Source organism: Mustela lutreola, chromosome 11 (genome assembly GCF_030435805.1).
Source record: "Mustela lutreola isolate mMusLut2 chromosome 11, mMusLut2.pri, whole genome shotgun sequence".
NCBI lineage: Eukaryota > Metazoa > Chordata > Mammalia > Carnivora > Mustelidae > Mustela > Mustela lutreola.
In genome coordinates, this window is record NC_081300.1 from 51,134,103 (window position 1) to 51,146,540 (window position 12,438).

The window sequence follows — 12,438 nt, forward strand, 5'->3', positions numbered from 1 at the left end:
CAGAAACATATCACAACTCTTTATTTTTGGATAACATGGTTTGTTTTGGAAGAGAGCAGTGACTGTTGGATTTGGATAACCTTGGGTATGTTGTGCTGTTCTTTAAGGATAACAGTAATATCCCTCTTTATTAGATGCACCATCAAAATAGGTAACTTATGGGATGTTTCTACACTTATGGCTTAATAAGTCAGTGGTATCATCCCTTGAAACGTCTCCTGTGGCTACAGCTTAAAATCCTAGTACATTACAAAATTCAATATTAGTTTCATATCTTAAAATAGATCAGCAAGTAACTATTTTTGTTTAATTGATTCACTGGACTTTGTGTCTGTAATACTAAGAAATGGTGCATTTAGGAAGAGAAAATAAAAACAAACTTTTGGAACCATCTATGATTGTATGCATTAAAAATATAACATTTCTGACATTCAGGATATATAAATAATAATATAAATTATACATATATATAAATATGTACATTCATATTACCCAGATTAAGAAACAAAAATTTTAAAATCACACAAAAACTATACAATTCACTTCCTCAATTAGATTTACCTTCCTTCTTCAAAAAGGAAAACATTGTCATAATTAGGATTTCTTATTCTTTTACATTTACTATGTATTCATGAATTCATAGTCAATACATAGTAATGTTTTGCATGTTCTTAAATTCATGTAATAGGACATTTAAAGCATTTTTTCTTGATATTGTTCCAAATTGATATTGTTCCAAATTATGTTTATGATATTTATCCTTATTGATCAAAAGAGTTATAGGTAATTCATTATCATTTTTTTTATTCGATGGCTGGATTATAATGTATATATCTATCTTTCTATTACTGCATAGTTGGCCTTTTTTATGTTTATAGTAAACAAGATTACAGTAAACATTCTTGTACATGTCTTTAAGCTACACATGTAGAATTGGCTGTGGTTGGTCATAAGGTATGGGTGGGTTCAGCTTTATTAAACATTAGTGCTTTGCTCTCTTCCAAGAATGATGCATAATTTACACTCTCACCAGTAGTGCATAGGAGTTTATATTGCTGCACATCTCCTGCAACACTTGAGTTGACTGGCTTTAAGTGTTACCAGTTGGACGAGTAGGAAACAGTATCTACTTTTGTTTTGAATGTCAAGTTACCTGACTACTAGTGAGATGAAGTATGTTTTATATTAGTAATGATCCTCTTTTATTAATCAATTGCCTGTTCCCTTTTGTTTGCACATTTTCCCATTGTTTTTCTTATTTATTTATACGAGTTCCTAATGCATTTGTATCTTAATATAGTATAAGATTGTTTTCTGAGGGCTGAATCATTTCAAGATTACTTTCATTTCTTTAGAGAATTCATTATAAGTAAAAGCTTGATCTTTGCAGGTTCAGATTCTGTCTTAACTCAGTGTGGATCCAGTTGTCAGGGATGAACCGATATTTGCCAAGCTCATATTCATAAAGTGATGCATCAACACAGAATGTCAATTTATTCATTACTTCATAAAGCAGAACTTTGGAGTTGGCAAAAATAGGTTCAAACCCTGATTTTACTGCATACCAGCTGTGGGCTAGGCTGAAAGCTCCCTCCATGAGGGCATACATCTTTGTCTCTTCTGTTAACTGTTCTATCCTTATAACTCTAAACATGCCCAACACATAATAACTGCTCAGTAAATAGTAAGTCTCTGTATGAAATCTGCTAGTGTCAATGTGCAAGTTATTCACTCATGGTGCTTCTCATGCATGGATACACAGAAATTTTACATTTTAATGTGAAAAATTAACTTTCTTTTCCATGTGGTTTTAATATCCAGTACCTTAAAAACAAAACAAAACAAAACAAAAAAACACCTTTCTCAGACAAAGTTCATGAAGCTATTCTTTTTCACAACCAGATCTTTTATCATTCTGGAATTTAATTAATTATGGCACATCCATGTTTCTAATCAATATTCTCCATATGATAACCATTTTCCCAGTACCATGTTTTTAATAGTTCATTCTTTTCCACTCAATCACTTATCAAATTCTCCATCTCTCATTTATCCAGTTTTCGTAAAGGCATGCATCTCTTTGTACACTTAAAAATTTGATTTTGCTAGTCTGTTTTTCCATAATTATACTTGTACCACACAATCTTATTTTAAATTTAAGTGAGACTAGATATTTATCTGAAAAAACAAACCCCTCTGTCTTCCAAAACACACATCGTTCTTGAAATTTTTTCTAAATATTCATGCTCTTTGTCTTTCCACAAAAATTTAGAATAAATTTGAAATCCCCATTAAATCTTTCAGAATAAGAACTTTAATTTATCCCTGCATTCTGTTATTTCCGAACTGTATGTATCTATTTACATGGATCTGCTTTAAATTCACTAAATAAATGTTTTATAATTTTCTCCATTAAGACTATAAATAAATCTTTTTATAATAATTCCTAGAAATCTTACACTTTTAGTTGCTATTAAAATGATGTGGTTTTGTGAAATTACATTTTCTAATAATTTGTTGGTAATATATAATAATTCAATTGATATATTTTATTGAAATCAGAGTCAGCAACTCCATTTTTCTTTTTTTTAAAAATAAGGAATTACATAGTCTGTAAATAATGATAATGTTAATTCTTATTCCTAAACTTTATACCTTTACTTATTTTTCTAGTACTACTGGATTAGATAGAACTTTCAGTAAAACTCTAATGTTAAAGATCATCTTTAGCTGTTTTCTGAATTTAGTAAGTAAATTCAAAGTAGTTAGTGTGGTGTCTTTTCTTATCGAATGGGGACCACCAAATGTGGGATGACCCGACTGGGTGGAAACCAGCTGAGGAATTCACACAAGACAGAACAAAGGAAATAGAAGTTTATTGAATATACCACAAGGGAGCGGCAGTCAGGACAGCAAAGCAGAGACTGTCTCCCAAGAGGTAATGGTGGGTGGCTGTAGTTAAAGGGGAAAGGTGAGGAAGTATGGGGATGTATGGAATTTTCCTTTTTTCATCTAGGTATAAGTATCCCATTGGTCAGCTAGGGCTTATGGCTATTTTGAGATGGGTCATCTAATGGGCCTGTTTGTATTGAGACAGGGGGTTGGGGGTTACTGTGAGCCCTTCTACTCAGGTTTCCTTTGTTCAAGTTGGTTGCCCAAAAGCAGCCTCTATATTAACACTAACAGATAAATCACAGTATAATGTTTCACTCTTAAATATGAGGCACTTACAGGTTTTTAGGGACTGTTACCAGATTCAAGAATTTGCCCTCTATTAAAATTTATTAAGAGGAATTTAAAAATTGTTTTATCATCATAAAAGGGAACAGTATGTTATCAAAGCTATTTTTTGCATCTACTAATATGATTATATATTTTTGCCTTCATTAATAAAAATTACATTATGTTGTAAATGCTTTACTGACATATACATACAGGTTAAGTGTACAATGTGAAGAATTTACATGTATGCATACATTCACGTAACCACAACTCAGATAAAGTTACAGAATAGTTTAAATATCTCAGAAGGCTCCCTTGTACATCTAATAATAATTCCATTCATCCAAAGGTAATCATTATTCCAGCTTTAATTATCAGAGAATAAGTTTGGCTGCTCTTAAACCTCATATCAATGGAATCATACCATAGATAAAACTATCCATTTATTTCCAGCTTTTTTCGCTTCTCATTATGACTGTGAGAATCATTCTTCTGATGCTGGTATAGACTGAATGCGTTGGCCTCCTAAAATTCATATGTTGAAATCCTAACCTCCAATGTGATGCTATTAGGAGATGCAGCCTTTGAGATGTGATTAGGTCATAAGAATGGAACGGTCATGAATGAGATAGGTGTCTCTACAAAAGACTCCAGAGACCTCTCTTGCTTTTTTTTTTTTTTTTTTTTTTTTTTTTTTTTTTTTTTTTACCATGTGAGGAGACAGACAGCCATCTATGAACCAGGATACCAAATATGCAGGCACCTGGATCTTTGACTTGCCAGCCTCCAGAACTGTGAGAAATAAATGTTTGTTGTTTAAGCCATCCAGTCTATGGCATTTTTCTTATAGCAGTCCAAATGGACTGATAGTTGCTATAGCAGGAATTTATTCTTTTATTCTTATTGTTTTGTAGAGTTCTAGTATATAATTTTACTTCTATCCAAAATTAAAATTTTTGGTAAAGGGTAGGATATACATAGCTTTCATAGATATGGCCAAAAACATTTGCAGAGTGATGTACCAATATATATTTTCAACCCTGGCCCTTCTATTCTAAGATATATTAATAAGTGTAATAATTTATTATGGTATTAATAATTTATTATGGTATTAATTTGCATTTCCTTAATTACTAGTTCTGTTGAGCAACTTTTCATATAATTTGAGGCATGATCATTTTCTAAAGTGTACATTTAATTTGCATATCTTAATTAATTTTCTTTTTTCTTCCCAACTTGAAGTTACTTCTTGTTTAATCTGGATATGAGCACTTTGTCAAAGATGTGTATTCAAATATAACATCCCAACTGATGACTTGGCTTTTTACTCTCTTCATGGCAAAATTTTTAGTGATGGCTTTTAATGAAGATAATTTCTCCATTTTAAATTAGTTCAAACTATCAAATTTTTCTTTTACATGTACAGATAGCTTTTTAATTCTCTCCAAAATATTTGCCAACTTAAATGTCATAAAGACCTATGTTTGCTCCAACATCTTTTGACATGATACATTTTTAATTAATATTTTTTCTTGTATGTTTTGAGATGGGGTGAATTTATTTTTTCTATACGTTTAATGAATTGATTCATCATTATTTATTAAAGACTACTATCTCCCTAATGCATTGCAATACTGCATTTGTCACAAGTTGGGCAAATATTGGTTATTATTTCCCTCACTTTGTTGGGTCCGTTATCAAAGGAATGAGACTGAGACAAAGTTACGCAAAGCCTTATTCTATGCCAAGCATTAGAAGTTAGACTGACCGGCCAGGGAAATGAGGCTGAGACAAAGTGAAAGTTATATAAACCTTTATTCTATGCCAAGCATTAGAAGTCAGACTGACCGGCCAGGGCCGCCTCCAAAGAGAGCGACACCCCTTGGTCTTACAGGCTAGTTTTTATAGGGCACAATCACAGACATCTGCATATGTGGTTTGGGCTGATTGGATGTCTCCTACCTGTGTGTTTTAGTAACGGTTACCTGGAACCGATACTAGTAACTGTTGAGGCATTTATTAAACAACAAAATGGCCTTGTTTTAAGTGTATGTTTTAGCAACAGTTACCTGGAACCGATATCAATAACTGTTGAGGCATTTATTAAACAACAAAATGTCTACCTAGGCAACATGGAGTCACTATGGCTAAGTAGGCCCAGGCAGGCCCTGGGAGAATCAGAGAATAAGTTTAACATGTTTTAACATGGAATTGACCCCAACATCCCCCCCTTTTCTTTGGAGATTAGTCAATTCTTTGACTTTTTAAAGAATCAATTAGTGCTGGAATTAGGATGGGAACAGCAGGTTTTGTCCATTTTATTCCTGCAGTAAGATGTTGGAATCCTTCGGTCCTCTATAGGATGACAGGAAATGGTCCCTTCCAATGAGACTTCAAGGTTTTCATTCGATGGCGGCGTATCCAAACCAAGTCTTTGGGTTGGTAAGGATGTGGTTTTACCTCTATTTCCATCTCATTGTAGGCAGTTCAGATCCCTGTGTGGGCTCTTTTTAAGACAGACTGTAGTGCCTGCAGTGACTGGAATACAGACTGATCAGTCATTTTTATTAGGGCAACCTTTTGTAGCGATGAGCAGAGTGGAGGGGGTCTCCTGAACATTATTTTAAATGGGGTAACCTTGTTAAAGTAGGGTGCACATCGCGCCCTAATGAGGGTGAAGGGAAGGAGATCCATCCATCCACCGCCAGTTTTCAGAATTAGCTCTGTCAAGGTCTCTTTAAGAGTCTGGCTCATTCTCTCTACCTGTCCGGGACTCTGGGGCCAGTAGGCACAGTGTAGTTTTCAATTAGTGCCCACGGCCTTGGCCAATGCCCATGAGACTGAACTCACAAATGCTGGGCCATTGTCTGACCCGATCATGAGAGGCAACCCAAACCTAGGAATTACTTTTTTAGTAGTTTTTGGCTACTATTTCTGCCGTTCCATGCTTGGCAGAAAAAGTTTTTACTCAGTCTGAAGAGGTATCTACAAAAACTAACATTTTATTTCAGAGGTTTTTTTACCTCTTTCTCTTTTTTTCTTCCATCCTAGTTTTTCCACTTTTACTGCCTGACATTGAGCACATCTATTAACTATATCCTGAGCCATATGCCCTAATTTAGATACCTGAAATTGCTTGCCCATTAGTTTTTTAAGTTTCCGTGTCCCTAAATGAGTACCCTGATGTATTTGGTTTACTAATTTTTTTTTTTTTTTAAGTCTTCGAGGAAGAATTAACTTTTTTGTCCTGGTCTTAGCTCAGTCCCCTTTATAGTCTAATTTAGTCCATTTTTGTAAATATTTTAAATCTTCCTCTAAATAATCTGGTTTTTCTGGTAGGGCTGGAGCCAGGAGTGTAACCAGTTTTTGAGTCATTTTCCTGGCTGCTTGCTTTGCTGTTTGATCTGCTAATTGCTTTCCTTTTGAAACCAGATCAGTCCCTTTTTGGTGTCCTGGGCAATGCATAATGGCCACCTCTTTCAGGTCCCAAATAGTCTGGAGGAGAGCCAGTATTTTTTCTTTGTTTTTAATTTTTTTTTTCTGCTGTTAATAGGCCCCTTTCTTTATAAATAGCCCTGTGTATATGGAGAGTAGCAAAGACATACCTGTTGTTCCTAGAGATGTGTGGCAGGGCCGCTTTTTAGAGTTCCTGCTCAGGAGAAATCATCACAACCCCTGCATACCTCTTTTCATCCACCATGTAGCTACCCCCATCTATGAACAAAGTCATCTCCACATTCAGGAGGGGAGTGTCTCTGAGATCCGGCCTTATTCCTGTGACCTGGGTTAGGACCTCCCCGCAGTAGTGTGGGTGGGGTGGGGGTATCAGTTGTTACCTGTTTCCTGGACTCAGAAGGTGAACACACTCCTTCTTGGAGATCAAAGTTAAATAAGTGGCTTGTCCCCGCAAGCATGACTTATAGTCCTCAGTGGCTATTAGCAAGTACTGTGGTCAGTCAGCTTCTCTGGCAGCAACATGGCTGGATTTAGCACCACTGGGGACCAGAAAGTCACTTTTGGTTTGTTGAGGAGGAGGGCCTGATACCCCATCACTTGGGCGTTTGTTCTTGTCCATGTGAGCTGGCCTTGGAACACTTTCTGTGGGTTGGACCACTCAAAAGCAAAGAGGGGTTGAGAAGACTCTCTTGTATTCTTGAGATCGAAGACAGTATACATGGTTCTCTTGGGGCTCAGGAGGGAGAGTAGGGTATAGGGGGTTAGGCACCATCGAGTGGATATCTTTAATCCATTTGTTAACTTCCCGCAAGTCCTGAATGGGTCAGTACTCCCCAGTTTCGGCCTTTTGACGAGAAGCAAAGGTGTGTTCTATGGAGATCCATTCCTTTGCTTCCCAGGGGAGGGAGAACTGATGCGAACAGCTGTAGGCCAAATTTAAGGTCCTTTCTGTTGTTTATTTATGTCCTTTTGTGCCATTTTCCCCATGTACCCAAACTTTCTCTTCAGATCATTTTTTCATAGGCTCTAGTAATGATAAAAATTGGGCTCCCATGTCCATCAAAAAATCAATTGATTTCCCCTCCACCTGAGTTTTTACCCGAGATTTGGGGAGGGGCTCTGAACCATGGTCCCTTTAGTCTCTGCTGGCCAGCATTGCCATCTTCTTTTTGGGGCACTCCTTGGCCCAGTGTCCTCTTTCCTTGCAGTAAGTATACTGATCTGAAGCTAATTCTTCTCATAAGTTGTTGTTGTTGTTTTTCTATACTGAGGCTTTTCTTTCCATTGACCATTTTTTACTTGTCTTTTTCCTTTTCGTTGGACCTCTTTTCCTTTGTTTTTTCCCCGTCTCATATAATGCCAAAACTTTAACTATTTTTCTAGTCTGTTTTTCATCTTCTTGTGTATCTCTGTTGTTAAACACCTTTTCTGCTATTCCCATGAACTCAGTCAGATTCTTTCCTTTAAATCCTTCAATTTTCTGAAGTTTTCTCCTTATATCTGGGGCTGACTGATTGGCAAAGGCAAAGTTTATTGCCCTTTGATTTTTGGGTGCCTCAGGGTCAATCAGGCTATATATTTTATAGGCTTCTATAATCCTTTCTAGAAAAGCCCCTGGAGACTCATCCTTATCTTGAGTCACCACACTAATTTTAGATAAATTTATGGGTCTCCTTGCAGTCACATGGAGGCCTCCCAGCAGGGTCTGGTGGTAGAAACATAGACTCTCCTTACCTTTATCAGAGTTTGGGTTCCAGTCAGGGGGTTCCCTGGGGCAGTAGTCCTTCATTCGCCAGGGCTTGAGGTCCCATGTTACTAATTCTGGTTTAGTTTGAATGTAGTTTTAGTTAGTTTTGGAAATTTTTATCCATTTCAGTTTCAGGATTTCAACATATCAAAGAACTGTATTTGTCCTGGAAGTCTGCCATATGAATTTTCTTTAAGGCAGAATTTATTTTATAAGAGAATTAAAATAATTATAAATGACAAAAATTCAGAATAGATATGATTTTACAGTTTATGCATATTATTTAGCATTTACTCATATGTAAACCAAGGTTTATCATTGTACTTTTTGAGTAATTAGCATACCAAGGAAAAGCCTTATGAGTCAAAGAGATCTCATTTACAATTAAAATCTTGTTGACAATTGCTGAAATTTAAGTTTTAAAGCACATGCTTAAATAGGATTACGGATAAAACAAAATATAGAAACTGGTTTCTCTAGGCAAGCAAAGAGAAAACCATTTATATTCTCTCCTTAACAGTAGATCAATTAATCTAAGAAAACTTTGGGTTTTTTTGAACAGAGAGAGAGCAGATTTTTTTTATACCAGTGTTTTTTTAGTTTACATAATAGTCAACCTTTACTTGAGTGGATCACCAATATAGATTTGCCTTGACACAGGGCTTTAGTCTTTTTTTTTTTTCTTGTTAATACATCCAACAAAGCTGATCTAATATGGTTAAATTTCCAACATATTTTATTGTTCTCTTTTAAACCTATAAACCAAGGCAAATAAAGGTCACTTTCCCCAAGCATTTTATGACTTACTAAAGACCCTCAAGTTTAGTTTTTATTATTTTCTTTCAAGTTCTGGTGCAACCAGATATTTTTATTTTAAGACAAAACTATTTATTCTCTTAGGCCCTCTTTTTTGTGTGTGTACAATTTTTTAAAACTTACTATCAGTTATCAGTCAACTGCCTTTCCTCTGGTTGTTTTTAGACAACATTAAAACTTTTAATAAAAATCTTAATGGCGTTTTTCTCTTGGTAGTCTAGAATACATGGAGTAATTTAATATGATTTATTATTCTGATGTGTTACATTTTAAAATTCATTTTAATTTTAGTCTGTCCGACCATACCTAAAATTTTTTTTTGAAGATTTTTCTTCATAAACCTTTTACAACTTTTTTGCATCTAGGTTTTGTCCCAAGACATTTTTTTTTTCAAATAATTATCTCTTATTATCTCCTGCTTCAATAATTATCTCAATAATTATGCTAAGATAATTATATCTTCAAATAATTATCTCTCATTATCTCTATATTATCTCCTGCTTCTCTCAGGCCTCTTCTGTTGCCAAGTTTTCACATCAGCATCTCCTAGCCAGTTCCTCGTGTTAAGTGGCCACCTCCTAACAGAGACATTCTGTTCAAGGTTGCGGGACAAGGACCGTAGATCAACTGCCAGGACAGTTTTCCTCTAGCCCGGGGGTCAGCCTCACACCAGTCAGTCTTAGGCTGCAGTGAAATTTGGAGTGTCTTGTTTTGTTGCTTTTCTCCTTCTCCATCTGTGTAGTATATTTTTAAACAGAATTTTATTTTTAAAATAAAATCTCTTTATAAGACAATACCTGCATTACACTTCTGCAATATACATTATTTTATTGTATAGTTCTAGTTACCTGTATTTTATGTAATGAAACCAACAGGGCGGCTGCTGCAGAATGCTGCGTGTCGTGGGGGGGGGGGGGGCGGGACGGGGCGTCCAGCTGTGCCCTGGGATTCTTCCTTGTAACCCCAACGGTGGCCCTTTGGTATGTGCCTTCACTCTAGCAGTTTGCCTTAATCTCTACAGTCTTGGTCTCCAGGGTGGTGAATAAAATGCAACACTTGGCATTTTTTTATGTTAAAAAAACACAAAACAGTATTTTATTTATAATAAAATCTGAATATTTGTAAAAATAAAATAAATTTACCTTTTACCTAAGAAAATAAAATTACCTTTTATTTTTAACAAAATGTTAACAAAATGTTTTTATTCCCCTTTTTTAAATATATCTCCTATTTTTTTATATAGGGTTGTTTTTCTTACTTTTATCATCTTACTTACAGTTAGTAGAATTTTTTATTCTTAGAAACACTCTAGTCTCTAGTAATGGCTAAGTATTAACCAATTTTGAATAGTTACAACAGAATTCTGTAGATGGCAAACTTATGAATCAGTTAAGCACAAAACTTGTTTACCAAAAGATTTAAATATTTTTAGTTGCTTTGCAGTAAGAAGTTAAAAGCACAAACCTGGTTCCAGTAATTAATGCTTTAGTATTTTATCCCATTGGTTAAGACCTAGATGTCCAACAAATTTAATTCCATTTGTCATCCAAGTAAACCTTTAGTGTTTCAGGTTGCCAAAGACTTTGAAAGCTATTTTAACAATTACCAATTAAAGCTCCGAGACAGACAATTAATCATTAGTTTAGTTATTTCTTTGCTAACAGATTTTAACAAATAACATGAGCTTATTTGACCTTCATAAACTTTGATTGAAGTTTCACATTTACTGCTATAACTTTAAAGACATGTCTATTTTAATTAAACCAATAAACTTAATTTAGTTTAAATTCTGATTTACATTTCACCTGGACCCACTCCATTTTTAATGTTTACCTGAGACACGGGAGGGGGGGGGATCTGGTGTGGGGGGGGTGTTAGGTCCAGGGGGTGTTCTTTTTGTTTCTTGACAGTGAAGAGAGAAGGAGCTGTGGTGCAGGAAGCACCAAGGATGGTCTAGAAGCCAGTTATGCAGGCTGCACCCAAGCTGGTGCAGAAACAGAAGGAGGAGACAGAACAAACAAAGTGCTGCCAGAAGGCCCCGCCAGCAAGGGAGAAGGGCTAGGCAGTCGAGGTCGGCCAGAGAAAGTAAGGAATTTCCCCTAAACAAAGGGAGTTTTGGCAGCTGCTTGGGAATATTCCTTAAAGTCTCTCTCTTGAGTTAGACCAACCACAGTTGGCTCCAGTTAGAGCCATTAACATAAGAAATGAGCAAGGGAGAATTCCCATATCTATTAAGAGGAGCAGAGAGATGAAAGTCAGAGTCCCCTTACTCTCTGCTGGTCCCATTTTTTCAAACACAACAAACAACACAACAGACAACCAAAAGACAAGACACAGACAACCACAGACCCAGCGGCTCTTACCCAGAACCTGCTGCTGGTGGGGATTTTCTCAGTCCCCTACAAACATTTGCCAGTGGGGATTTTCTCGGTCCCCTAGAAATGAGTAACAAAACAGACAACAAAAAGACAAGACAAAGACACACAGACCCAGCAGCCTTCACCCACTGGTGGGGGTTTTCCTGGCCTCCTAAAGACGGGGGTTACCCGGCCCCCTACAGACCCAGATGACTGCGTAGGGGGGCTCAAACCCCCAGACAATCTACCAGAAGAGGGATGGGGCGTCCCCACATCTACTCCAGCCCTGGGGAGCATGGCTGCATCCAGCTTCTCCCCAGTGGGCCATACCCTGGAGCTCCACAACCAGACAGACCAGATCTCACAGAATATGGAGATCTTACCTCTGGAGGCTTTTCCCAGAAATTCTGATGCTGGCTCAGTTCTCGTTGTTTGATCCTGGATGAGCCCGCATATGTTGGGTCCGTTATCAATGGAATGAGACTGAGACAAAGTTACACAAAGCCTTATTCTATGCCAAGCATTAGAAGTTAGACTGACCGGCCAGGGAAATGAGGCTGAAACAAAATGAAAGTAATGTAAAGCTTTATTCTATGCCAAGTATTAGAAGTCAGACTGACCGGCCAGGGCCGCCTCCGAAGAGAGCGATGCCCCTTGGTCTTACAGGCTAGTTTTTATAGGGCACAATCACAGACATCTGCATAAGTGGCTTTGGCTGATTGGATGTCTCCTACCTGTGTTTTAGTAACGGTTAGTAATAGTTGAGTAACGGTTACCTGGAACCGATACTAGTAACTGTTGAGGCATTTATTAAACAACAAAATGGCCTTGTTTTAGGTA

At 36.5% G+C, this 12,438-nt stretch overlaps 1 long non-coding RNA gene across 1 annotated transcript; it reads right to left on the minus strand.

Moving 5' to 3' along the window:
- Positions 1-5,018: 5,018 nt before the first annotated feature.
- LOC131811388 (uncharacterized) lies at positions 5,019-12,233 on the minus strand. The gene is made up of 3 exons (XR_009345914.1): positions 11,982-12,233; positions 10,090-10,296; positions 5,019-8,615 (listed from the first exon to the last, which is right to left on the minus strand). It is a non-coding gene; the product is annotated as an uncharacterized LOC131811388 (long non-coding RNA).
- Positions 12,234-12,438: the final 205 nt, after the last annotated feature.